The sequence below is a fragment of the Oryx dammah genome, unplaced genomic scaffold (genome assembly GCF_014754425.2).
Source record: "Oryx dammah isolate SB20612 unplaced genomic scaffold, SCBI_Odam_1.1 HiC_scaffold_8, whole genome shotgun sequence".
Classification (NCBI taxonomy): domain Eukaryota; kingdom Metazoa; phylum Chordata; class Mammalia; order Artiodactyla; family Bovidae; genus Oryx; species Oryx dammah.
The window spans coordinates 17,950,901-17,978,387 of record NW_024070192.1 but is presented as its reverse complement, the minus strand read 5'-3'; the positions used below and the strand labels follow the sequence as shown (position 1 = coordinate 17,978,387).

At 39.7% G+C, this 27,487-nt stretch overlaps 1 protein-coding gene across 3 annotated transcripts in view; it reads right to left on the bottom strand.

Annotated features, from left to right (window-relative positions):
- The window catches only part of GJC1 (gap junction protein gamma 1), a 32,112-nt gene extending 5,781 nt beyond the window's left edge, over positions 1 to 26,331 (bottom strand). The window contains exons 1-2 of one of the 3 annotated variants that reach the window (XM_040245122.1): positions 26,132 to 26,331; positions 785 to 860 (exon numbers count right to left, since the gene is read on the bottom strand). The gene's annotated coding sequence lies outside the window, so the exon portion shown is untranslated. Of the gene's footprint in view, positions 1 to 784; positions 861 to 4,724; positions 4,832 to 25,584; positions 25,835 to 26,131 lie in introns of those variants that run through there. The other 2 variants (XM_040245123.1, XM_040245124.1) reach the window with 2 other exon arrangements.
- Between the last annotated feature and the right edge of the window lie 1,156 nt (positions 26,332 to 27,487).

Here is a 27,487-nt window from a genome sequence, read left to right as displayed (position 1 = left end):
TAGAATGGCAGAATACACAGCGCCTCACCCGCCACACCACCATCAGGAAAGGCCCTTCCCCTCCGGCTACGAGCACGGGTGTATGCCGACAGGCTCTGAGGGAAGTCTGATTTCTTCTCATGTCTTCTCTAGTTTAACAGGTAAAATTGTAGCTGTCATTTGAGATACAAGTCTTAAAGTATACTGGATGTTTTACATATAGTGTTATTTCTTAGATTTTCTGAATTTTGTGAGATAAGAGGGAAGAGTACAAAGGTACACTTATTCAGCCACAGTAGGACTGCCACCGAGAACACGATGGGGACGCCTGGGCTGGACTCCACTGTGAAGAGGCACCTTATTGGCAAACTTAAATACCAGATCTGGTAACAAAGTATTAACAAGAATTAAGGAGATGGTATAGCTGCAAATATTAATAACTGGCAAAGATCAAGAATTAAAATAAAACACAGAAACTCAGAAGCCTTAGGTAGGGCGCATCACAGCAGATTCTAGCATTCTGTCTTATACTTCTGTATTTTATTTACTGTTGATGTTAAAAAATGCCTGCAGACAGAAAATCCAATCAAGAGGTAAATCTACTTAAAACAGCTGAGATTCTTAGATCTACGTTCAGAATCTTGGTAAAAACTGTCTAAACAAGATAATATACGTACAGTCCCTAATTCAGCCCCGGACACAAAGCACACCTAGCTCTTCTCCTCTATCTTTCCTCTCTTGCTTTACTTCTGCAGATTACAGCTGATTATCAGCATCATCAAAGAAATTTAAACACTCATTTTACCTGTTATCCAGAATTTCTGCTATCCAAAATTTTCTTAGAGAAATGGTGCTTTGTTTACAACTTTTCCAGATTTTCTCTGGAAGAGAAACAGAAGAGAAGGCCATTAAGTTTTCCCCCACAGAAAACAGTAAATCACCAGACTGCCATTTTCAGGGAGAAACAGTTTTCCATGTACCACAGGAATCAATCAGCATGAGATGGAATACAGGACTGAGCTTGAATATTACTGTTCTCTTCTCCAATACATTGTGATAGGAGAAAATTCCTAAAAGTGAGTCGAAGGTGCTTTAGTCACTATAGTCTAAGAAAATATGACAGGAAGATGAATCATTTGTGAAAATCCGAAACAGATGAACTCTGGCATCTACAGGAAAAAGCCACAGCAGAAAATCTCAACGAATTTAAGCCGGGTCATCATACGCGTTGCGAAAATCTTCACTCCACGTGCTCTATTCCTACGCTCTTCTCTGGAGCAGCCAACTAGGAGCAAGCTGTTTATTTACAACACCCAACAGCTGGCTCCCTGTCACTGGGAAACAAACCCATATCCATAGGAGGTGATTCACAGACTCAACTGCTCACAGAAAGAAAACATCTGCACCAGTACTGTGATTACAAGTGTACATACATAGGACAAATTACTTCTCATTATCAAGTTCTGCCAACTATGGGATAGCCATGGTCACGAATCATCCTCATTTGCTATCTCTTAATTTAATAAATAAAATGTAAAACAAACCCTGAGTGTTCAAAGTTAGTATATGTTCAAAATAACTTAACAAAAAAATTTTTTGGTAAGATATATGAAAAAACCCCAGAACAATTCCCAAAAGGTCAATGAAGAAGGAAAAAGTTCAGAGGCATCTACATAACGTGCAAGTATCAAAATTTACATACAGAAGAGTCCAATCACACAAGTATTTCACCACAGGACTTCAAGTACAACTCTCATTTCCAGCACTGATGTCCAACTGAGCTCAACAGTTCTCCTCTCACTCTATACACAAGTTATAAAACCAAAACAAAAGTAAATAATAAGCAATCTTTAAATGGTGATGTAAGCCAGGTTTCCATAATGAATCACATCCACAGGGTCTAGACTCACATTTTTCCAAAATGCCATCTCTAAAGCATTTCCCTTAAAGCCTGAAATTTTATTTGTTCCAATAAGCCAAATCATGAAGGTGCAATCATTGGTTAGTTAGAAAACTCATTCTCTACACTTCCATCTGTACCAAAAACAAATGGATATATTTTTAACAATTATTGCTATGAAATAATTTCTCAACAGTTCAGTATTTCATACAATAATCTTAACTTTTTGGGGGGAGGGGATCAATGGCAAATCCTTCAAAGCCTGTATAACAACAACAACTAGAAACACACATTTCATACTGGTTAAGCTGTAGGCCTCTACAATGCTGAACACTTAAAAGCCTGGTTTTCCAAAGGTTCTTTAAGTGCCACAGCACCCTATCCCCAAACCTTGAATATAAATGAAGTATACAGTCCTGTAACTTCAGCATCTCATAACATGGATGATGGGTGGTTTTCTTTCTAAAGTAACCACAGGCTTCCTAATCGAACGGCAGCATCACCACTCTTTGGATCTACTGAGCTGTCAGTGGGTTTTTCCTTCGATACTCTTTCCTTTCCAAATCCCTTTCCTCTCCTTGTAAGCATTAAGGGAAAGGCTTAAACATCAGAGTACACTACTCCAACCTGTGGGGAAGGGTAGAAAGGGAAAGTGGGAGGGAGTGCAAGGGGAGAAAAGAGTCAGCTAGTAGAACTGTGGGCTCTGGAGTCGACGTTTCTAAGCAAAACTGCGTCACAAACTCCCTTTTCTCATTGCCCCTTTTTTGCTCTGCTAACAGACAAAACAACAGGGTTTCCCTGGTGGCTCAGGAGTAAAGAATCTGCCTGCCAATTCAGGAGATGCACGTTCAATCCTTGACCCGGGAAGATCCTCTGGAGAAGGAAAGAGTAACCCACTCCAGTGTTCTTGCCTGGGAAATCCATGGACAGAGGAGCCCAGTAGGGCTACAGTCCATGGGGTCGCAAAGAGTAGGACACAACTTAGCAACTGAACAACAACAACAGGCAGAACATGGTCTTCTTTGACATCCCTGCTTCAGCAAACAAACTTGGTTAAAGAGTGAGGAATGAGAGTGTACAATTAACTGTGAATGGCTTTCATGAAAAAATAAAAATCATTTCCGTATTCTATCTATGAATGGAAAGTGACATGGGAACGTGTGATGAGTGCGGTGGGGATGGGGGGAGGGATGCTGAACAACTAAATGCTTTTTACCAACTAGGAAAGCCAACAGATTTATACATATTTTGACACTTAATATCTTCTTGAATATACCCTTTATGCTTTGGCTGAATTCATCTATAGACAAATCTAGGAAGTAGTAGAATTAGGACAAAGAAATGTAAATCTGCATGGTTCTTTCCCTGTACTGTCATTTGAATTTCTAAAAAGGTTCTAGCAATTTACAACGCCTGGCAATGAAGTACAATTTTACCTCAACCCCAGCAGCACTGTTATGCTACTCTGCTAGATGCAAAATGGAATTTCAAAAGTATCTCAATTGTATGTTTTTAATACAGCAGGATACCTTCCCCCTATAGTCCTCCTTCTTCATGAACTATTCCTATCCTTTTGCCCATTCATCTGCAGAATGTATTCTGCATTTGACATTTAATATAAATATATTTGTTTTCCTCCAAAATTCACTACTTTATATAGTCACACCAGTCAATCTGTTAAATAAATATTCTTTCTAGGATAGCTTTTTAAATAACCTGCGAAATTCTTGGTAGCCCATAATTCAAAAGTATTCTTGATTCTATCCCCACTCCACTCCACAACACATACTGAAGAAAATTATGTTTGTTTACATAAAATGTACTGGACAAAAATCAAACATGCTATTTTTAGTCTGTTTTCCAAATAAACTTTCAAATCTACCTTGTCTTACACTAGAAAAGAGAATTTTAAAAATTACTTGGTATCAACATGGTAATAAATTATGTAATCCCCTCCCAAATTATTTATATTTGAAGAGTTTTCTATCAGCTATATCCTAAACAGGATCAAGTCAAAGTTTACTGCCTTTTTCTGTAAACTAAAAGCATCTTTGGAGACCAAATGTAAAAGCTCATTATTTGGATTATCTCTGGAGGTAGATTATATGATCAGATCTATTTAACAATGAAGAAATGAGGCCCAGAAAGGTTTTAAAATTTCCCCAAGATCACCCAGTTATTAAGAGGTGAAGCTAGAATCTGAAGTCAGTCTTACTTCAGATTCTGGGCTTTTAACCACTAGTTAAGAATTACATTACAGATGAGTTTGAACAAAGTACAGGTCCCATGTGAACACAGACGAGAGCACCTTATCTCAATCATCGGGATCAGAATTAGACTAAATAATAAAGTAAACTCACAAAGATCAAGGGGGAAATTTCAGAGTTTAAGATCTTATACACAGAATGAACTGCAAGTTAAAAAACTAAAACACCCCTCCCCAAAACAACAAAATAAAAAGCCCCAAAAGAACTTCAAGGTTTCTCGGCAGTTGGGAAAGAAAAATAATGATTTCACTAAGAAAGATAACTTCTCTGGGCACTAAGAGTAGGGGCTAGAGAAGTTGGTAAATTCAGTCCAGGAGTGATTAGAGTTGTTAAAGGGGAGATATACATGTGGTCAGATGTGCTCAAAAATACTGTAAATAAATCAAACCAGAATTCTAAAGAATGTTCAAGTAACTGTAGGAAAATGGAAAAAAGAAAACACATCAGCAGAGTGGAGAAACAGAACACAATGGCTAAAATTAAAAAGAATGACTATGGGAGGAGATCTCTGAGATTCTGAAAAGCAAAAAAAAAATAAAAAAGAGAGAGAGACATTCACTGGGTAGGAATGACTATACCTAGTGTTGGTGAGGGTGTGGAGAAGCTGGTACTCTAAAACACTGGTCACTTTGCAAAACAGTCTGGCAGTGGAGCTTGCTGTAAAGAACTGCCTGCCAATGCAAGAGACATAAGAGACACAGGTTCAATTCCTGGGTGGGGAAGATCCCCTGGAGGAGGGCATGGCAACCCACTCCAGTATTCTTGCCTGGAGAATCCCATGGACAGAGGAGCCTGGTGGGCTGAATCGACTTAACATACACATGCAAACGTGTATCAACTCTATGATCCAGCCAGTCTGATCCTGGGCACGAAGCAAAACCCTATGTCTATAAAAGGACTTGAACATAAATGTTCACAACAATTTTATGTCTAATAGTCAAAAACTGGAAACTACACAAATGTCCATCATCAGGTTGATGAATAAACAAATTGTGGTATATTCATACAATGGAATACTACTTAGCAATAAACTACTGATATGTGTAACATGGATGAATCTCAAAGTCAGGCAAAAAAAACACACACTATATGATTCCATTTATAAAAATTCTACAAAACGCAAACTAATCTATAATGACATAAAGCACATCAGCAGTTGCCTATAGTGGGGTGCAGGGAGGCATTGGCCAGCCTGATAATCAAACTCTCCTGGCTATTATTTTTCAGTTTCTATTTCTGTCTCACTTCTCCTTTCCAAACTTCTAAATACATATCCTGATTTTTATTCTATCTTATTAGCCCATCCTTTTCAGCACTCTTTGTTGATTCCTTCACCAAAACTCAAGCTGTAAACGATGTCCCATTTGCCCCAACATCCCCCTGGAATTTCAGACTTGAAATTCAACTGCTTCTCTGTATCTTCTCTCGGATGTCTAATAGGCACCTGAAATTTAACATACCCGGAACCAATCCTCCCCTCCTCCAAAGAGTTGCTCTTATTCTGTCTGCAGTTTTCCCAAACTCAGTAAGTAGTTCTGTCATTCATGATGTTTTTAAGGCCAAAATTTTCAAGACAACCTCACTCTTTTTTTCTCACTCCATAGCCAAGCTATCAGCAAATCTTGTCAGTTCTATCTTCAAAATATATATCCACAGTCCAACCATTTCTTTCAATCTCTACCACTATCACACTGATCCAAGTCACCTTGGATCTCTAGCCAAGATTACTATAAAAGCAAGAGTCTTCTAATTGGTCCCCTAGCTTATCCTCTTCGGAGAAGGCAATGGCAACCCACTCCAGTACTCTTGCCTGCGAAATCCCATGGACGGAGAAGCCTGGTAGGCTATAGTCCATGGGTTCGTGAAGAGTCAAACACGACTGAGCAAATTCACTTTCACTTTTCACTTCCATGCACTGGAGAAGGAAATGGCAATCCACTCCAGTGTGCTTGCCTGGAGAATCCCAGGGACAGGAGCCTGGTGGGCTGCCGTCTATGGGGTCGCACAGAGTCGTACACTACTGATGTGACTTAGCAGCAGCAGCAGCTTATTCTCTTAACCCTCCAAGTCTCTTCTCCAAAAAGCAACCAGAGTAAAGTTTTAGAAAACAAGTCAGATAATGTCTCTCTTCTGCTCAAAATTCTCTCAGAACAAAACCTCCAATCTTCACCACAGTCTATCAATGATATCCTTTATCACACAGCTGCTAGGACACTTCTGGTCTCTTCACCTTCTGCTCTCCCTCTAGCTCACTCTGAATAAGGAATACCTACATCCTCGCAATCCCCTGTTCATACCAGTCATGCCATACTTTTGGTTCAAGATTACTGTACTTGTTATTTTCACTGCTTTGAAATATTTAATTTCATAGATATTAGCAGAACACACTCTTACTTCACTCAAGTCAGCCCAAAAGTCATCTCCCTAACGACTTTCCTCAGGCCACTTTCCTCTAAAATAACATCTCTCATTCTCCAGCCCTTTGATTTTTCTTTATAGCACTTACCCTCACATAATTTCTATTTTACAATTTGTTTATAGAAGGTAAACTCCCTGAAGGCAGGCTTTTGTTCTTTTATCCCCAATACCTAAACCCCCACAGCCTGACAAAAGGTAGCAGGTTTTCAATAAATTGTGCTCAGTCACTAAGTCGTGTTCGCTAAGTCATGTCCAACTCTGTGATGCCATGGACTGTAGCCCGCCAGACTCCTCTATCCATGGAATTTTCCAGATAAGAATACTGGAGTGGGTTGCCACTCCAGGGGATCTTCCTGACCCAGAGTTACCCAGGGATTGAATGCATGTCTCTTAAGTGTCCTGCACTGGCAGGCAGATTCTTTACCACTGCGCCACCGGGGAAGTCCCTCTCAATAAATATCTGGTCAATAAAAATGTCCCTGATGTATTAACCGGAAATACAGGACTCAGAACAATATTATCCCAATACCGTGAAAACAAATAAATTTATGCATTACAAAACCCTAGAAGAAAAAAAAAAACAAGCTTAGAAAGGATACAAATGAATACCCACTCTACCTTCTCCCTTCTTAGCTTTTTTCCTGTATCTCCACTAGAATTCTCTAAAATGGATGTGTTACTCCTTTGCTAAAAAGACACTAATGAAAGCGGCCCCTCAAATCAGTGGGGCCAAGATGGATTTTTTTAAAGTATTAGAATAAAACATAGTTGATATTTGTTATAACTCTGAACATGGGAAGAAAAGATGAATCTGAGTACAAAAAAATAAAAAGTGTCTCCACGGATAAAAGAAAAAACAATTTAAACAATACTGGAAAACAATGAACTGGGGAAAGAGGTTTCAGTAATTCTTTTATATCCAAAGAGCTAATCTCTAATATATAGAGAGTTCAAAACAGACATTCCACAGAAAGAAAAACACAAATTCCCCTTAAAAAATGCGCAACATGGATGAACCTTGAAAACATAATGCTAAGTGAAAGAAGTCTGACACAAAAGCCACCAATTGTATGATTCCATTTATATGAACTGTCCAGAATAAGCAAATCAACAGAGACAGGTTAGTTAGTGGCTGTTAGGGCCTATGGGCTTCCTTTCTGGCTCAACTGGTAAAGAATCCACCTGCAATGTGGGAGACCTGGGTTCGATCCCTGGGTCGGGAAGATCCCCTGGAGAAGGGTAAGGCTACCCACTCCAGTATTCTGGCCTGGAGAATTCCACGGACTGTACAGTTCATGGGGTCGCAAAGAGTCGGACACGACTGAGCTTCACTTCAGGGCCTATAGGAAATGGATTGTGACTGTTAATGGGTATAGGCTATCTTTTGGGGATAATGAAAATGTTTGGAATTAAGACAATGGTGGTGGTTACACAACCTTGTGAATATACTAAAACCACTGAATTGTATACTTTAAAAGAACAAATTTTAGGGTATATAAATTATATCTCAATAATAAACTACTCTGAGATACAATTCTATCACACTGGCAAAAATCCTTTAGTGGAAGAGGTTATGGAAAATAGACGTTTTCAAATACTGCTGGTGGGAGGGCAATTTACTAATACCTAAAAAATTATACGTGAATCTGTATCCTTTGACCCAGTACCTCACTTTTGGGAATGATCAAAGTAGAACACTGTTTCTATGTAACTCAATGTCCACTGTCAAGGGAATGGTTAAATGCACCATGGCCTATTTACACAGCAGAATACAGCATGGCTGTAAAACATGAGAAAAGATATTCAAGACGTTCAAATAGTGAAAACAGCAAAGTATATGTGTATATATGTATACATCTTTTCTATAAAGAGAAAAAATATCAATCTGTGTTGTTTGCTTAGATTTCTATAAGGAAACACAGGATATCTTTCTTTTTAACAAAGAAAAGTGGAGGAGGAGACAAAGAGGGATGGGATAGAGTTAACTTTTATTACATATCTTTTTATAGTCTTATTTTTTGAACCAAAGGAATATATTGTCTTTTTGAAGAAAACACCGCCCAAAACATTCCATGTCCTAGAGAATAAAGTCTGCTTGAGATTTTAAAATAAATCTTTTGTAAACTTTTTAAAGTTAAAAAAAAATTAAATAAAATCCTTCATCTTCTCTACACCCTTGCCCTGCCTTTTTCTTCAGAGCACTCAACACTACCTCAAACACGTATTTGTTAACTTGTTCATTATCTGTCACCTCAATCAAATTAAATAAAGACTTTGTTCTTATAACCCTGGCACTTAGAAAAACTATTAACTGAATGATTTAATAAATTTGAGTCTCTGCTCATTGATTTTCCTCTACTTTATATGGTCTTTCCACAATTTCCTACTTGGGAAAATTTTTTATCCTTTAGGATCTAGCCTAAATGTCACTTCAAGTTTTCTAGACCTCCTCATTTAATCTCCTCCACAGAAAGTCCATAATAAATTTTTATTCTACCAATATCAGGACTTAATCTAGTAAACTGAGGTTAGTGGTATCAGTTTCTTCTGCTGGAATATTAGTTTCTTCAAAGTCCATGCTTCTAAAAATTCTCTGAGCCCTCATATATACCTCAATATATGTGTGTTACATTCAACAGAAGCTCTAAATCGACTTATAGGAGGCAGAAAATATAAAATATGTCCACTGTCCATGAACACAATTATTTCAGAGCAGAATACAATGAATGGAATAGAAGTACAAAATGTGAAAATACTCAGAGAAGGAAAAGAGACTAATTTCTATAGATTAAAAAGTATAAGCTGTCAATTATACTGCATATTCAGAAGCAGAGACATTACTTTGCCGACTAAGGTCCGTCTAGTCAAGGCTATGGTTTTTCCTGTGGTCATGTATGGATGTGAGAGTTGGACTGTGAAGAAGGCTGAGCGCCGAAGAATTGATGCTTTTTGAACTGTGGTGTTGGAGAAGACTCTTGAGGGTCCCTTGGACTGCAAGGAGATCCAACCAGTCCATTCTGAAGGAGATCACTCCTGGGATTTCTTTGGAAGGAATGAGGCTAAAGCTGAAGCTCCAGTACTTTGGCCACCTCGTGCAAAGAGTTGACTCATTGGAAAAGACTCTGATACTGGGAGGGACTGGGGGCAGGAGGAGAAGGGGATGACCGAGGATGTGATGGCTGGATGGCATCACAGAGTCGATGGACGTGAGTCTGAGTGAACTCCGGGAGATGGTGATGGATAGGGAGGCCTGGCGTGCTGCGATTCATGGGGTCGCAAAGAGTCAGACACGACTGAGCGACTGACCTGAACTGAACTGAAAGCCGGAAAAAGAAGTTTAAGCTTACTGCAGAAGACAAGTGGGTCTCTGAAGAATGGGTATGGTTTCACCAGGCAGAGCTGGGGTGGGAGGTAGGGGCAAGGCAGATGGAGAACATGACGTGAGTGAAAAGCGGCACACAGCTCTTAGACTGGAACATGACGGAGGATGTTTGAGAAGTAGCTGCAGAGAAGGCTGAACAGGGAGGTCAAAGGCCAGTCTGCAGAGGGGCTTAGCACACCATGAAACCTGAAAGTAAGCCATGTTAAGTAATGATGAGTAAACGTTCCTCAAATGTGGTCCACAGACCACCTTCATCACAATTATCCAGCATGCTCACTGAAAATGCCGATTCCCTGGTTCTACTTACCCGATTTCCACTCCCAGGCATACTGAATCAGAATTTAACACATTTACGGTTAAACATTTAAGTTGTTTACAATGATTTATGATAATACTTAAAACCTTGTGTGTGTGTGTTAGTCACTTTGACGTGTCCAACTCTTTGTGAACCCATGGACTATAGCCCGTCAGGCTCCTCTGTCCATGGAATTCTCCAGGGAAGAAGTCTGGAATGGGTTGCCATTTCCTTCTCCAGGGAATCTTCCTGACCCAGGGACTGAACCAGGACTCCTGCATGCCAGGCAGATTCTTTACCAACTGAGCTAAAGGGAAGCACATTTCCAATTATAGATTTAGGATAAATTTATAAAAGAATTTCTTTGTATAAAAGAAATTGGTACAAAGTTGTACAAATTGTGAAAAACTGTGTGTGTTATTAAGAAAAAGTCAGGTTTTTTTTTAATGTACTATCTCTCCAAAAAATTTTAATATGTATTACCAAATGACTCCTCCAAAAAGCCAGTACCTGTTTATATTTCCACTATCAAGGATAAGAGAATGCTGTTTTCCTCACTCTCTTACCAATGATTCTAATGCATTTTTAAACAAACAAGGCTTGGGTTAATCTGTGTTTAAATTATAAGACGTTTTAAACTGTCATTAATCATTAGGGAAATGCAAATGAGACAAAAAACGCATAGTGAGGTACCATTTCATACGCAAAAGGATGGGTACTATTAAAAGAAATGAAAGAAGAGCTGAAAAGGTTATGGAGAAACTGGAATCGTTGTGCACTGCTGACAATGTAAAATGGTATAGCGCTGCAGAAAATGTTATGATTTTCTCAATATATTATATACAGAAGTATCATATGATCCAGAAATTCTACTTCTGGATGTCTACCTAAAAGAAATTAAAGCAGGGTGCAAACAGGTATCTGTATACCCATGTTCACAGTGTACTATCCACAACAGCCAAAAGGCAGAAGCAACACAGTATCCACCAACACATAAACAAAATATGGTATATACCCACAGTGCTATTCAGCCTTAAAAGGAAGGAAATTCTGACACATGCTACAATGCTGATGAACCTTGGAGACAGCTGGCTAAGCGAGAAGTCACAAGAGGACAAATATTACATGTTTCTACTCACAAAAGGGCCCTGGAACAGTCAAACTCACAGAGAGAGAAAGTAGATTGGTGATTGCCAGGGGCTAGGAGGAACGGGGAGTTAGCATTTAATGGGAATTGAGTTTCAGTTGGGAAGATAAAGTTCTGGAGACAGATGTAGATGATTGCTGCACAACAATGTGAATGTACTTAATGCTACAGACCTATGGTAAATTTCATGTTATGGATATTTTACCACAATGAACAAGTTAAAAAAAAAAAAACTAAAATTCACTCATGCAATTAGTATTTACTACCATCAAGAAGCTTGCAATAAAGTATTACTAGTTTATAAGAAATTACAAACACTTAATAAAATTACAGTTGTATTCACGAGGTATTTACGAACATCCCTGGTGGTCCAGTGGCTAAGACTCCAAGCTCCCAATGCAGGGAGCCCAGGTTCAATCCCTTTCCAGGGGACTAGATTCCATATGCCACAACTGAAGACAGTATGCCACAACTAAGACTTGGTGCAGCCAAATAAAATATATATATTATATATATATATAAAAAGAGGTATTCAGTGTTATATATGCTATATAACAAAAGACTAGAAGAAATAACTGGAATCATCTGTTAAAGTTTAAACATTTTTATAGCACAGTGACTCTACAGGGAAATGCTTTACTTTCCAGTTTATCTGACTCATTTTTTCCATTACAATCTCTTTACTATAATGTTGGCCACAAAAACACCATTAATCCAAAAATATCAATTTTACATATTTCTTTGGAAAAGTTTCTCATAGACTCATGAAGAGGAAAAAAAAAAAGCTCCCAAGAGATTCAGATGAACTAAAAAAGTATATAACTTTTCCCTTGTCAATTTTTAAATACTCAGTAAACTGAAGTAACTAGGAAATTTTTAAAATTAAAATAAGTAGTGCTATTTTAAATGTCTTGCAAATGCACAATCAAGTTGGATCAGAGCCAAGTTTTAATCTCCTTTTTTAAAAAAAATATTTATTTAACTAACCTGGGGCTTAACTGCAGCATCTGGGATCTAGTTCCCTGACCAGGGATCGAACCTGGAGCCCCCCATGTTGGGAGTGCAGAGTCTTAGCCACTGGATCACCAGGCAAGTCCTAACCTCCTTCTAATTAAAAAACACCTGGGCTTCTCTGGTGGCTCCAAAGAACGTGCCTGCAATGCAGGAGACCTGGGTTCGATCCCTGGGTTGGGAAGATCCCCTGGAGAAGGGAATGGCTATTCACCCTGGTATTCTTGCCTGGAGAATCCCATAGACAGAGGAGCCTGGTGGGCTACAGACCATGGGATCACAGACTCGGACATGACTGAGCAACTAACACTTTCATTTTCACTTAAAAATCTTAATTCCTTTTCTAAACAAAAATCCAGGATGAACTAATAGCAAGAGTACTGGAGTGGGTTGCCATTTCTTTCTCCAGGGGATCTTCCTGACACAGGGATCGAACCCAGGTCTCTGTAGGCAGACTGTAGGCAGACGCTTTACCGTCTGAGCCACCAGGGAAGTAAAGTGATTCTAACCTTGACTTTTATGAAACTGAGAGTAAGCCCTGACCTGAGAGCCAAGAGAGTCTAACAGGCACTTCAGGAATAAATATTTCTTTCCACTTTTTCATTTGTGAATTAAGCGAAAAATATCACATCAGATCATTACTAAGGTCCTTAACAGTTGATGAAAATCAACTCAGGCAGAGCACTTTTCACAAAACAACCAATAAATTATGTGGAATTCAGAACTCCAGGAACAGGAAAGAAGCAAAGTAACAAGCAGTGAAACTGAACAATATTAAGACATCAAATTTTCAAAAAGGCATTTTCCAAACAGTCATCCCAGAAATCCGCAAGTTGGACTAAACTTAAAAATTTCCATATTGACTCATCATGATTCTCAAGTATTAACTATCTGGGCCTCCCAGATTATGAGCTGAGTGATCCACTAAGAATTGTGCTAGTGATTCACACTCCTGAATGAGACTGCTTTATGTGCAGACACAGGGAATCAATTAAAGGGTTTACAATGAAGTTTTGTTTAACTGGAACGTTTTAAATGGAAGTTAATTCTGCATGAGTGATAATAGATATTTAATAACTAGCTAGTCACAATTTCTCAGCAAAAGCATTATGGTAGCTCTAATCTATGTATTACAAACAGTAATCTATGTATTACAAACAGGAAAACAACGTGTTTTTCAAAAGAGCTCTGGCTATGAACCATATTTGAAAAACAAATATTTAAAATTTGTTATAAGTCAAATTATAAAATAAAGGCAAGTATCTTGGCCCTATTAACTAACAAGGAAACAAAATACACCATTGTGGGATGAAGTGTCAATTTGTGCTGGCAAAAAGCCATTCTATTTGAATGTAAGAACCTTCAGGAACCAGCTGGAGAAGTATGGGGAACCTGGGATAATGTGTTCATTCACAGTGCATCGTAAGTGGTACTGTCTTCATGTAAAAAAGGACAGTATTGGTACACTAGTCCAAAACAGCTTAAAGCTTAGGTCAAATCAAATGAACAACAAACAGTCTAGGAAAATGACATGTCTAGGGAAAAACAAAAATAAACATTTAACATTTCTGATATGACTAGGGTCACAATACAAAGTTTGCAAAAAACATTATCATACAGTGATGGTGAGGCTGGACTGGTACAACCTTTTTGGAAGGTATTATGGTAATATTCACCAGAAATTTTTAAATGTTTTATGTCCTTTAATCAGTAACACATCTAGTAATTTACCTTAAATAAATGCCCAATAAAATAAGAATTTTATGTAACTTATGATATAATCTCTATGAAGAAATATTGCACAACCATTATAAATCTTGTTTTTAGTTCAGTTCAGTCGCTCAATCGTGTCCGACTCTTTGCGACCCCAAGGACTGCAATACGCCAGGCCTCCCTGTTCATCACCAACTCGCGGAGTTTACCCAAACTCATGTCCATTGAGTCAGTGATGCCATCCAACCATCTCATTCTCTGTCGTCCCCTTCTCCTCCTGCCTTCAATCTTTCCCAGCATCAGGGTCTTTTCCAATGAGTCAGCTCTTCACATCAGGTGGCCAAAGTATTGGAGTTTCAGCTTCAACATCAGTCCTTCCAAAAATCTTGTTTTAGGACAGAGATTACAAAATTCAAACAACTATACAGGGACAAAAAGTAGATTAGTGGTTGCCTAGGACTGAGAAGCATGGGGAGGAGTAGAGAGTAACTGATAACAGGTACAGGGTTTCTTTTGAAGGGAATGAAAATATTCTAAAATTAAACTGTGGTGAAGGCTAAACAACCCAGTGAGTCTACTAAAAATATTGAAGTACATTTTAAACAGGTGAACTGTACAGTGTGTGAATTATACCTCAGAAAAGCCGCTTAAGACATTTTCTATACATCTAGATACCAGTAAGTGACACAAGTAACTGAAACAGAACACTGGGGCCTGGACAACACAAGGACCAACTAAAGGGGCTACTGCTTACCAGCTTCAGCCATTGCAGTCATCAGAATGTCACAGCTTTCAAAATAAGTCTTTAACCTGGATTTTTATGTGAAGCCCAATTTGGGGATACTTTTTTGATTAAAGTATAAAATACCTACAGAAAGGTAAAAGTGAAAGTCGCCCAGTCGTGTCCGACTCTTTGCAACTCCACACACTACACAGTCCATGGAGTTCTCCAGGCCAGGATACTGGAATGGGTAGCCTTTCCCTTCTCCAGTGGATCTTCCCAACCCAGGAATCGAACCCAGGTCTCCCACATTGCAGGCAGATTCTATCAGCTGAGCCACAAGGGAAGCCCAAGAATACTGGAATGGATAGCCTATCCCTTCTCCAGTGGATCCTCCCAACCCAGAAATCGAACTGGGGTCTCCTGCATTGCAGGCAGATTCTTTACCAACTGAGCTATCAGGGAAGCACAGAAAGGTACACAAACAGAAATGTGCAGATCAATGAATTTTCACATAACCATGTAACCAGCACTGAAATTAAGAACAAAGCATTACCAGCCATAATTATGCCCCCTTCCTACCTAAGAGAAATCATCATTATTGACAGATTGGGTAATACTTTGTTGTGAGAGATTGTCCTATGCATTGCAGAATGGATCGCAGCATCCCTGGCTTCTTCCAGCTGTGACAACCAAAGACGTCTCCAGACACTGCCAAATGCCCCTTGGGAAACAATATTATACCACACCGAGACTCACTGGTTTAAACTATCCTTGACCTTTACACAAATGGGCTCACAGAATGAATTCTCTTATATCAGAATCATAAAGAATACACTTTTGTGTCTGATTCAGCATCTGCTGAGAGTCATAGTCTTGTTGCATTTAGCTCTAGTCTACTCATTCTCTTTGCTTTATTATTTTGCCATTGTGTGCATATATCACAATCTATCCATTCTACTGCTGATGGGCATTTGAGTAGCTTCCAGTTTGAAGCTATTATGCACAATGCCACTGTGAACATACCAAGTGTGTCTTCCAGTGAATGCATGTATGTTGTGTTGAATGCCTAGACCCAGAGTTGCTAGCTGTGTGGTGCACATATGTCAGCCTAAGCAGATTAGTTCCTTTTTTACGGGGGTTTATCAATTTGCACTTCTACCTGTCTGTTTTTTTCCTTTTTTCATGTTGGCAACTAATATGAAAAATAAATATTTAAGTAATACTGAGCCAGATACATTATTAGCTGAATAAAGCCTGCCAATTTGTGATCTGTTTTTTAAAAATGTTTGTGTGGGAAAATGCTCATATGTAGTAGAGAAACAAAAAAATCTAATAAAAAAAATTCACAATATAATATATCTGAATGGAAATGTGGATGGATATTTGATGATTACTGTATTATTTGCTTTTCAGTATCTTCTACAATAAACATGTAATAATGAAGCTGGCAAAGCTTTCATATGCAACAAAAGCCCCAAGAGAAATTTAAAAAATAGGTCAGGGTACAAATTTCATAATATTTGCATACATACATATTTTACATTCATAAGGACCTAATTAAATAATGAATATATCACAGAAAAGTTAACTATCTCATAGAATCTTTGATACAATTACTGCACTGCTCCTGCATAAAGGGATCCAGGAAAGAACTTATATAAAATTTCACCCTAGAGCAAAATATAGGATGATGAGGCAACAGAGTAATTCTTAATTTGTAAGGATATATCAAAAGTTATTAGTTCTCTGACATATCTTATATGCAGTTAGTATCATAACGTTGCTCTTCTCATTTCTTTAGAGATGCACTCTAAAGTGGTTCAGAAGCAACACAGAAAATTAACATCTTCAATACTTCCTTGAAACGCATAGTTGTTGGCACTGTGCCATTGCTACCTGCTGGTTAGGAGTGTCTGATACTGAATAATTGGAGCCACCTCTATTTGAGAAAATGATTATTAAAACAGCCACCAAAAACATTCCAGTGTCCATTATGAATTCTATTAAATGTTTGCCTGGCATGTGAAAATGTTACAAAACTCATACTTCCTGTCCTAATCACTTCACTTCATATCAAGGATTCTTCTGTTGGGATAAGAATGTGCCCATGAGATTCAGTGCAAACCCAAAAGATTTATCTCCTGAGAGAAGGCACTGAATGTTAATATACTGCCCTAAATGGAGTTTTTAAAACCAAAATAACGGTTACTTTAAGGCTTTGCTAAGGGAACTATTCTGAGCACAGATCTCATCTCCATTTTCCTATCTGAAGAAACTACACTGGGGGGACTTCCCTGGTGAAGAATCCGCCTGCCAATGCAGGAGACATGGATTCAATCCCTGATCCAGGAAGACCCCCCCATGCCACAGAGCAACTAAGCCTGTGCGCCTTAAAAAAAAACAAAACAAACTACACTGGTACTTCCCTGGTGGTACGGTGGATAGGAATCACCCTGCCAGTGCGGGGGACACGGATTCCATCCCTGGTTTGGGAAGATTCCACATGCCTCAGGCAAACAAAGCCCATGCCTCAGGGAAACAAAGCCCATGCTCCACAGCTACTGATGCCTGCACATCTAGAGTCGGTGCTCCCCAAGAAGAGAGTCACCACAGTCAGAAGCCCTGGCGCAGCAACCAAGGGCAGTCCCTGACAAACACCCAGCATAGCTAAAGTAATTAGGAGACTGTATCACAGAAGAGTTATCATAGCTTAAAAAAAACCAGAAACTACACTGACATGTATGTAAGTTTGAACCAAAAGGCAAAAAAGTTTTCTGAGGCAAAATAAATAAAAAGCAGTAGAAACTAAACCTTCTAACTACTAAGAGCATTTTACCTGGGGTTCAAAATGCTAAGGTCACTTTAAATATCTCCCTGAACTAATAACCATAATTAACTGGCAACCAAAATAAATCTATTCAAGCTACATATACATAATTTTCCTCCCAGGATATACCTCAAATCATAAACATATTTTCCTTTCCCACCCTCAAGTATGATAGGTGACAGTGGCTTCAGACACACAATTCAGTAAGAATGGAGACATTCCACCAATTTCTACTAATTTTTCCAAACTTAAAAATAAAACTTTCCTTTCCAAGTAAATCTGAGAAGTGCACATCTGCTTGAATTGCTCAACCTATAATAAATACAAAGCTTTCACTCTGAACGATGAGAATGTGCACGTGTGCTCAGCTGCTTCCCACTCTCTGCAATCCCATGGACTTCAGCCTGCCAGGCTCCTCTGTCCATGGGATTCTCCAAGCAAGAGTACTGGAGTGGGTTGCCATGCCCTCCTCCAGGGGATCTTTCCAACTCAGGAATTGAACCCGCGACTCTTATGGCTTCTGCACTGGCACCAGCGCCACAGTATGAGATTAATACCCATATTTTGCTAAAGAGAATACTAAAGATCATAATGGCTTGCTTAAGATCACCCAACAAATTAGCTGTAAAGACTAAAACACAACTCAAGACCTAATGATCTTTTTCCTATACTATGTGAATTTAGTATTTAGTTTTAAGACCAAACAGAAGGTCACTGAAAAAACTGACAGTGATATACAAGTTATATAACTAAAAAAAAATATTAGTTCTTAAATTAATCTAAATTTAATTCGATCTTGATTTCTAACAATACCAGTAGAATTTCTCTGGAACCAGACTAATTCTAAATTTAATGTGTAAAATTAAATAGTAAGAATGGTTGGGAAATTTCAGAAAGAGAAACAAGGGCACACAAGCTTCTCTAGATATATATTATGAAGTTATAATAACTTTAAAAGGTGGAATTGGCAAAATGATTAGAAGACTGGAACAGAATAAAGCTCAGAAGACCTAAATACATCTGAGAAAATGTATGATACAGGTGGCATTTCAAACTAACAGGAAAAAGATGGAACATTCAATAAATGATATTGAACTACTATGGGTAGGTATATAGAAAAAATTAAACATAAAAGTTTGATCTTTAGGTTCCAAATAGATCAAAGATTTCAAATTAAAAGCAAAGCAATAAGCTAGATGAAATGAACATTTTTTCTTAAAAAGCTAGGTAGTAAAGACTTTTCTAAAATGAAACTACTGAGATGTCAAATGAAAGAATTGACAAATTATAAATTCTAGAAAGCTAGAAAATACTATACAGAACTCAAAAGATATACTAAATGCTTAAAATTATTTGCAATTCTTAAAAGAAAAGCCTAAGTTCTCTAACACATAAAGAGCTCCAACAGATAATTAAACAAACAAACAAACAACCTCGATAGAAATATGCAACGCAGATACAGAAAACAAATTCATGCTACCAAAGGGGCAACGGGAGGGGAGATAAATTCAGAGTTTCGGATTAGCAGATACTAACTACTATATATACAACAGATAAATAGCAAGGTCCAACTGTACAGCACAAGGAACCGTATTCAATATCTTATGATAAACCATAATGGAAAAGTATCTGAAAAAGAACACACATAAATATATATACCTGAATCACTCTGTTGTACACTGGAAACTAACACAACATTGTAAATCAACTACACTTCAATTAAAAAAAAAAACCTTCAATGAAGAGAAATGTAAATGGCTTTTAATAATATGGCATGAAAAGATATTCAATATCACTTGTAATTAGGATTTACAATTAAAACTGTACCAATATACTACTTTTCGTTTGTCCAACTGGAAAAAAATTTTAAATTGATAACAGATCACTGATAAGGTGTGTGCGTGCTTAGTCACTCAGTCTTGTCTGACTCTTTGTGACCCCACGGACTGTAGCCCGACAGGCTTCTGTGTCCATGGGGATTCTCCAGGCAAGAATATTGGAGTGGGTTGCCATGCCCTACTCCAGGGGATCTTCCCAACCCAGGGATCGAACCCAGGTGTCCCGAATTGTAGGCAGATTCTTTACCCACGGAGCCACCAGGGAAGCCCATAAATAGGCATTCTTTGTGCTTTACTAGAAGTGGGGTAAAATGGTAAGCTTCTATAAAAGACAAGATGGAATATCCATCAAAATTGAAAATGCACAAACTTTCTGATCCAGCAAGCAATTGCAGTGCTCAATATTTATCTAATGAAATGTTCAGATATATAAAATATTGCACAAGAATATTCACTGCACTACTGTTGGTAACAGTCTGGAAACAATGTAAAGGCTATCAATAAGAGACTCCGTAAACAAATTACAGCACATCTAGTAATGGAAAAAAGAAAAAGTCCGCTGTGTTGGTAATAATAAGAAATAAACTAAGATATGTGAGTGGAAAATGCAGGATATAGACCAGTGTGTACAGTATGCTATTTGGGGGGATACTGAGTGTATGGATATTCTGAAAGAATTCACACACACAAAAAGCAAACAGTAATTGCTTCAGCAGAAAGAAGAAATCTGAGTAACTGAGAAGAGAATAGAGGAAGGCTTGTTTTTCACTGTAAATCCTCTCACACCTTTGATTTTGTACTATGTAATTACATATTTTAAAAAATTTTTTAATTCAATGAAGTGAAATACTCAAGTACAAAACTATCAATGCCAGCCTTAATGTATAATTGCATAATATGTCCAAGTTTCTTAGGACATTATTTATACTGACTCTTGGTCCAGCAAACAAGAAGAAATTAAAATCACAACTAGGTAAACTATGTAAAAAAAAAAACAAAGCTAATCTTCAGGACGTCCCTGGTGGTCCCAGTGGCTGGGACTCCGAGTTCCCAATACAAAGCGCAGGGTTACATCCCTGGTGAGGGAACTAGATTTCACTTGCTGCAACTATGAAGATCTTACATGCTGCAACTAAGACCTGGTACAGTCAAATAAATAAATGAAATATCTTTTAAAAAAAAAAAGAAAAAACTCTTCTTCAATTTCTTTATTCCATCTGACAACCTGCCTAAGCCTGTGATTATCTTCCTGGGAGGCAAGAGTCTCCACTATGTATATTACAGCATAGGTGATCATAGTATTTTGGTTTATTAAAACCGCTTAAGACTGATCAGGCCATGGATACAAGTAAGTTTACATCAGTAACTATAAACCTAGCACTGTATTGGCATATAAGACCAAAAATGCAAAATAATAATAATAAGAAGAATAAGACTTCTAGTTAGAACAAAAACTCTGACAGAAGTTACTTCATTACCACTGGTGACTACAAATAAAAAAGACATTAGTAAACATCCAAATAATTGTTGAATACATAAATGAACTATGAACTAGCTGCTAGGGATATCGGCCATCCAAGACAGACATTTCTCTTGACTTTATGGCATATAAAGTATAGTTTACGGCATATAACCCCCCTGGCAGTCCAGTGGTTTGGACTCTGAACTTTTACTGCTGGGGCCTGAGTTCAATTCCTGGTCAAGGAACTAAAATCCCTCAAGCCAGGAGGTGTGACAGAAAAAAAAAGTATAGTCTAATGATGAAATAGGTACTATACAAATAATTAAACTAATTAAAATTGTGATCTATCCTACATAAGGGAAGTGCAAGTTGCTATAAGACAGTCCTAATCTAATATGGGCTTCCCCGGTGGCTCAGACAATAAAGAATCCACCTGCAATGCAGGAGACCTGGGTTCGATCCCTAGCTTTGGAAGATCCCCTGGAGGAGGGCATGGCAACCCACTCCAGTATTGTCTGGAGAATCCCCATGGACAGAGGAGCCCCGAGGGGTGGCAAAGAGTTGGACATGACTGAGCGACTAAGCACAGCACAGTACACAGTGAAGCAAGTTCTGAAGAATGAAGAGCTGCTTTCCAGACAGAGAGATTAGCTACAGCATGTAGAAAGGCTGTTGGGTGAGCTCTGAACCTTCAGTGAATGGGGGAAAAAAGATCTGTATAGCTAGACCATATACTACAAGAAAGCAAGTAAAAATAAATGATGCTGGAGAAGTAGCAAGGCCAGATCACATCATGTTAAAAATGAAGACTGAAGGCTTTAAAGGGAGAACAGAAGTTTTCAGATAAGTGACTCGATTAAATTTGCTTTTTAAAGACAATTTTAGCTGATGTGAGAGGAGTAGATTAGAGTATACTGCATATACATACATAGAAGTATGAAGAAACACAAGAGAATAATAAATTCAGGTTGGTGATTACCTCTGGTTAGGAGGCCCACAACAGTGGTTGTCAGGGGAGAGGAGGTGCAATCAGGTAAGGAAACAGAAGACTTCAACTATACTGGTAATACTGTATTTTTTTGCTTTTTTAAACAGGAGTGAAAAAACAAGGAAAGACCATTTAAAATTGACTATAATAACTGTCGTAGGAAAAGATGGCCAAGACTAGGATGGGGAAACTAGAGGTGGAAAGAAAACTGCAAGAATCTGGCTTCAGTAAGTTGTTGACAGAGCCACTTAATGAAACAGGGTACAGTGAAGGAGGTGTAGGTTTGGAACCAAGATCAAGAGTTCACTCTGGGCAACTCAATTCAAACTACCTGAGTAAGTGGAGATGCTGACTGAGCAGACAGCTGGGATCAGAAAAGGGTCTGAACTATAGATTTTTAAAAAAAATTGGTTGTATTAAAAATATATGGTGGGATTTCCCTGGTGGTCCAGTGGCTAAGACTCCACACTCCTCATGCAGGGGGCCCAGGTTTGATCCCTGGTCAGGGATCGAGATCCCACATGCCATAACTGAGAGTTCCCCATGCCTCAGCTAAAAGATTCTGTGTGACACAACTAAGACTTGGCGTAGTCAAATAAATAAAAATAAATAACTATTTTAAAAAAAAACAACAAAAAATATGTGGTAACTGAAGGCAGAGAATGGTTAAGATTAGAGAAGGGAGGCAGACTAAGGACCAAGACTTGAAAGAGACCATCAATTAAAGATCTTGGGGGCGGTGGAGGAGACCTGAAGGAATAGCCAGAGAGCAGGGAAGGAAAATCAGAAAACTAAGAGAAGAAACTATTTCAGGAAGGAAATTTTCCAATCCAAATAACACCTACTCTAGATGGGCAATTAGGAATCTAAGGTCCAAGAATGAGTAAAGGGGAATTCCCTAAAAATAGACAAGAGTCCAGACCCACTTCACTCTGAACATTCCCAAAAGGAATGCTGTAACTTGGTTAAGTAACAATAAATTCCATCAAACCTGACAAATCCCTGCAAGATGTAGCTGAAAATTTTTATGACTATCTGAGACTTAACTACAATTTAGAGGACAATAGGATAAGAAGTTGATTCTATCTCTATAGAGAAAAAACAAAACCTCTGAAATCCTATACATTTTTTTTTTGTTTCAAAGATTTTACATAATTTCCAGATTGCTAAACCTTTTTGGCATGTTAAACTCTAAGCATTTTGAGAGCAAAATCCAAACAACATTCATCTTTGAATCTTCAGCATCTAGTTCAACGCTTACCATAGGTACATGACTGAAAAGAGAACTGCACTGAATAAATGGGCACCAGAACACTTTTGTCCAAATTCTGCTAGTGTCACAGCAATATAGCCTCACAGAACAGGCTTTAGCTAAGAGTTCTACTCATTCTACAGAAATAAAGATCTCATCCTTGTCTTCAGGAAAAAAAAGAAAAAAAAAACACCTCATCAGGCAACACTTTTTTGACCTGAATGATAAACCCAAGTGTTCTCTACCATATGCCAGTCAGAATGACTGGTCATTCATTCTTGACAGCTGTAGAAAATAGTGGTGCGCAGACTTAACCAAATAGGTCCTTACTTCCACACAAACTAATAAGCTGCAGTAATATGCTTGAAAAACAACTGCTGACACTTTGCTGATATTAACAGCTCAAAACTGTTTTCTATGTGTTAAGTTTCAGGTTAATGGTATCAGCTAAAACCTATCTTATATGTATTCTCAAAGAAATGGTCCCCCAAAGAAAAAAAGAAAAGTAACTCCATCCTATCTTTGCCTAAATTTTTGCTAGGCATTTTGGATAGGAGCCACACAAACTTCTATGTCACAAAAAAAGCACAAGTTCAGAAATAAGTAATGATACTTCCAGCTGCACTCAACTATGCAAATTAATATTTAAAAAACAAAATACAAAAGAAAACACTTCATTTACTTTGAAATGTGAACTTAAAAAAAGAGTTCCAGCTTTTTTGGAACTCATCACTTTGCACTGAATAAAATCATGGAACTAGGTATTTATTGAGAAAAAGATGCTCTGAATTTTAATTATCTACTTTGTAGTCTAGGATCCCAATTAATGAATTGATAGGTGAATCCTGAAGGGGCGGTGAGGAAAGGAGTAGCTAATCAGAGACCTACCCAGAATCCTTTCACTTTGGCTAATTTATACAGATATGAAATAATAAAAATTAGTAAGGGACAGCAGCATTTATAAATAAGATTATTATACTAAAAATATGTTAACTTCTTAAACCTTTTCAATTAAAGGCTGAAACTCAATTCTACCTTCATAGACTGAACAGAATGTTACTCAGTCCTTTGCTCCTTTTTAAGAGCATTGTGGCTGCTAGCACAAATAGAAAACCAATTTAAGGGGCTTCCCTGGTGGTCCAGTGGCTAAGACTCTGAGCTCCCAACGAAGGGGGCCTGGGTTGGATACCTGGTCAGGGAACTAGATCCCACATGCCGCAAGGGAGACTCAGTGCAGCTAAATAAATAAAAAAAGAAAACCAATTCAAAAGTCACACAACCTTAAAAGTTAAGAACACTGATATTTGGAAAGGATGTTTGAAATGCTTGGGAAAAGGACCCAACAGTTAGTAAATAGTATCAAACCATTCTTCATAAATCAGGACAAATAATAAAAGGAGAATTTCATATAACTACCATATATTCTCTTCAAAATGTACTTTTCCTACAACACTCTGCTCACAATGATCTGGTGAAAACTAAGACAGAGACTTGTTTACCAGAGCTTTTTACCTTTCACCCAGAAGACTTGGTTCACATTGTTTCTTTAATTCTGCCATTACATAGCACTTAGGGAATCCAAAGCAACTGCAATACACAAAACTATGGTAAAATCCAAAAAATAAACACACACAAACGCAGCAAACATAATTACAATTCACGTTTTTTAGTCAGGAGCTCAGGAGTTAAGTTTTCTTTTTCTGCATTCTTATTCTGGATGATACCTAAAGCCCTCTTTTGGAGTAAAGGATTTGATTCCTAAATTACATTGTCTTTTTTTCTACAGATGTTAATGTACTCCGTTGATAGGAGAATTAAAATCCTTTTCACATATACAGTTTGATTTCTACAACACTTTCACATATATTCACTGGAACATATAGACAACACGAACGTATGATAATTTTTAGACTGATCAGGCATACAAGATAACGCTTATCCAGAACTTATTGTAACTTGATTTATTCGATCCCACAAAGTAGTCTTGACGCTAACAAAGTAAAGCGCGAGCACAATGAAATCTGTACTACTGCAGGTTCTCAATGAACAAAAATTCCTTCAAAGGGTAAATCAAATCCGCCCATTTCCCAAAGAAAAAGTAATCCCAATCTTAGTCGCAAAAAGAAAAGAAAAGAACAAACAATTCTAAACCACACAATCACGTAAATCTTTTCAACTCAAAGCTCCAACAGCAGCCGCCAACCACACAACTGGCCACAATCACCGTGTTAGCGCCTTCCCGTAATTTTGAATCTGGAGACAGAAGGAGGAAAAAAAACACACACACAAACATACCGGTCGTTCAAAGTTTCACCAAGCGGGAAAAAAAAAAATCATTTTAAGTTTTAAAAACAAAAACGTGTTAACCGAGAGGCGATTACCATATTCCCCGGTCCCCTCACTTCCAAGCCCGCGAACTACATCTCTCAAACATTCACGGAGACGGGAGTCCCGGCAGGGATGTTCGAGTAAAGAGCCAGACGAACGGCACGCCGCCCGGAGAGATGTCAGGGGCCGAGCATCCGGAGACAAAGACCAGCCCGCGAAGCGCCCCGGCTCGGCCCTGCGCCCCTAACCGCCCGAGGAGTTGCGAGCACCGCCGAAGTGCGCGCCCAGGTCCTCCGGGCTCCCCGCCCACCCGGCGCGACCGCCGCGGCCCGGGCCCACCGCCGAGCCGTTTTCCCTCCCAATTTGGGAACCGCGCGTCTGGGGACAAAGGGGGAGGGCGCGCCGGGGGCAGCGGGTCGCGACGCCCCCTCGGGGCTCGGCGGGAAGCCCTCGGTGGCGTCCTCTCCCTCCACTCGCCCCCCGCCGCGCTCTCCGCCGGGCCCCAGACCCCTCTCCAGCCTCCTCACAAGTTCTCCCGCCTCCCCTCGGGCCCCGCCCCTGGCCCGCTGCCTCTCAGCCGGCCCTACGGCCGCCCCTCACCGGCCGGCGGGGTCCCCCGGAGCCGCCTCCTCCGCCGGGCCTCGGCCCGTCCCGCCGGCCGCCGCCTCATGTGCCCCGCGTCGCCATCGCCTTCGCCGCCACCGTCGTCTCTCCTCCTCCACCTCTTTCGCCGCCGCCTTCGCCTCAGTCTCCGGCCGAGGCCGAAGCCGCTCCCGCCGCCCCCCGCTCCCGCCGCCCGGAGCCACGGGAAGGCGCCTGCGCACTGCGCGCTGCGATGGGGGCGGGGGCGTCCCGCCGCGGCCTGGGAGCTGGGGGCGCGCGGCGAGCGGCGCTGGGATGGGAGGGGGCGCCCGGAGCGCGCGGGCGGCCGCGCGAGTGTTCAACTTTCCGCGGTCGGGTCTGCGCGCTCCCCAGCGGTCCGGGACGCGGCACGTGTAGGAGCGACCCACCAGCTAGGAATCTAGACCCCGGGTGGGCGCAGACTTCGCCTCCGGGGCAGGTCATTCCTCCAGCTTGCTTCTCGGGACAGCAACCGCCCCCGGCCGGCCGTGCCTCACTTCGAGCGGGCATCTAACGGCGCCGTGAAGACACGCCTTACCTGGATATCCTGGGTTGGTCCATTGAGCCCCGGAGTTGTCTTCTGTGCTGCGCCCGGCCAAGGCCAGGGGATGTAACACCGGACGCTGATTCCCGGTTCTAGGTTCTGCTCTGCAGTTAACTCGAAGATCCTGCTGGCCTTCGTACGGTTAATGGTCGTAATTCTTCCGAGGCTTGGCTTTTACTGTTCTAGATACTTTTGAGGTCCTGGACTTCTCGAATTAGCAAGACCCTAATAGGCCATTTCCTCTTAACCCTCTACATCCCGGCAGGATCCCATTTTCAAAGGGATCCTCTAAAAACTTGTATGAATAGGTAACTTGAACCTTGAACTGCACCATAGGAATACGAAAACTCCTCAAATGCTTTAAGTGGAGGTGTCCATGCATAACAATGGAAGTCGAACTCAGGAGACGGGGGAGTACTTTACTTTGCAAAGTGCTCCTAAATTATCTTATTGACCATCACCATACAGAAGGATGGGTTTTTATTTTACCCTTTTGATCACAGAGGAAATTAAACTCTTAACCAGTGAGATGACTTGGTATAGATCAAATCCCCCCCCCCCACCGGAAAGCCAAGCCCTTATGGCCAGTCGAGAAGTTGAAAACAAACTTGAGGGCTGAGCATCTGGCCCACTGACAAATGTTTTGTTTGGCCAGTAGGACGTTTTCCAAAATTGTCAATCAGTTGCCAAATTTTAAAAATCTGTCTTTCTGGCTTCTCTCTAAAAAGTCAAAACTTTTACTCACTTTGAGCCTCTGTTTTCGCCTGGCAGTTACTTGTGAGTAGCATCTG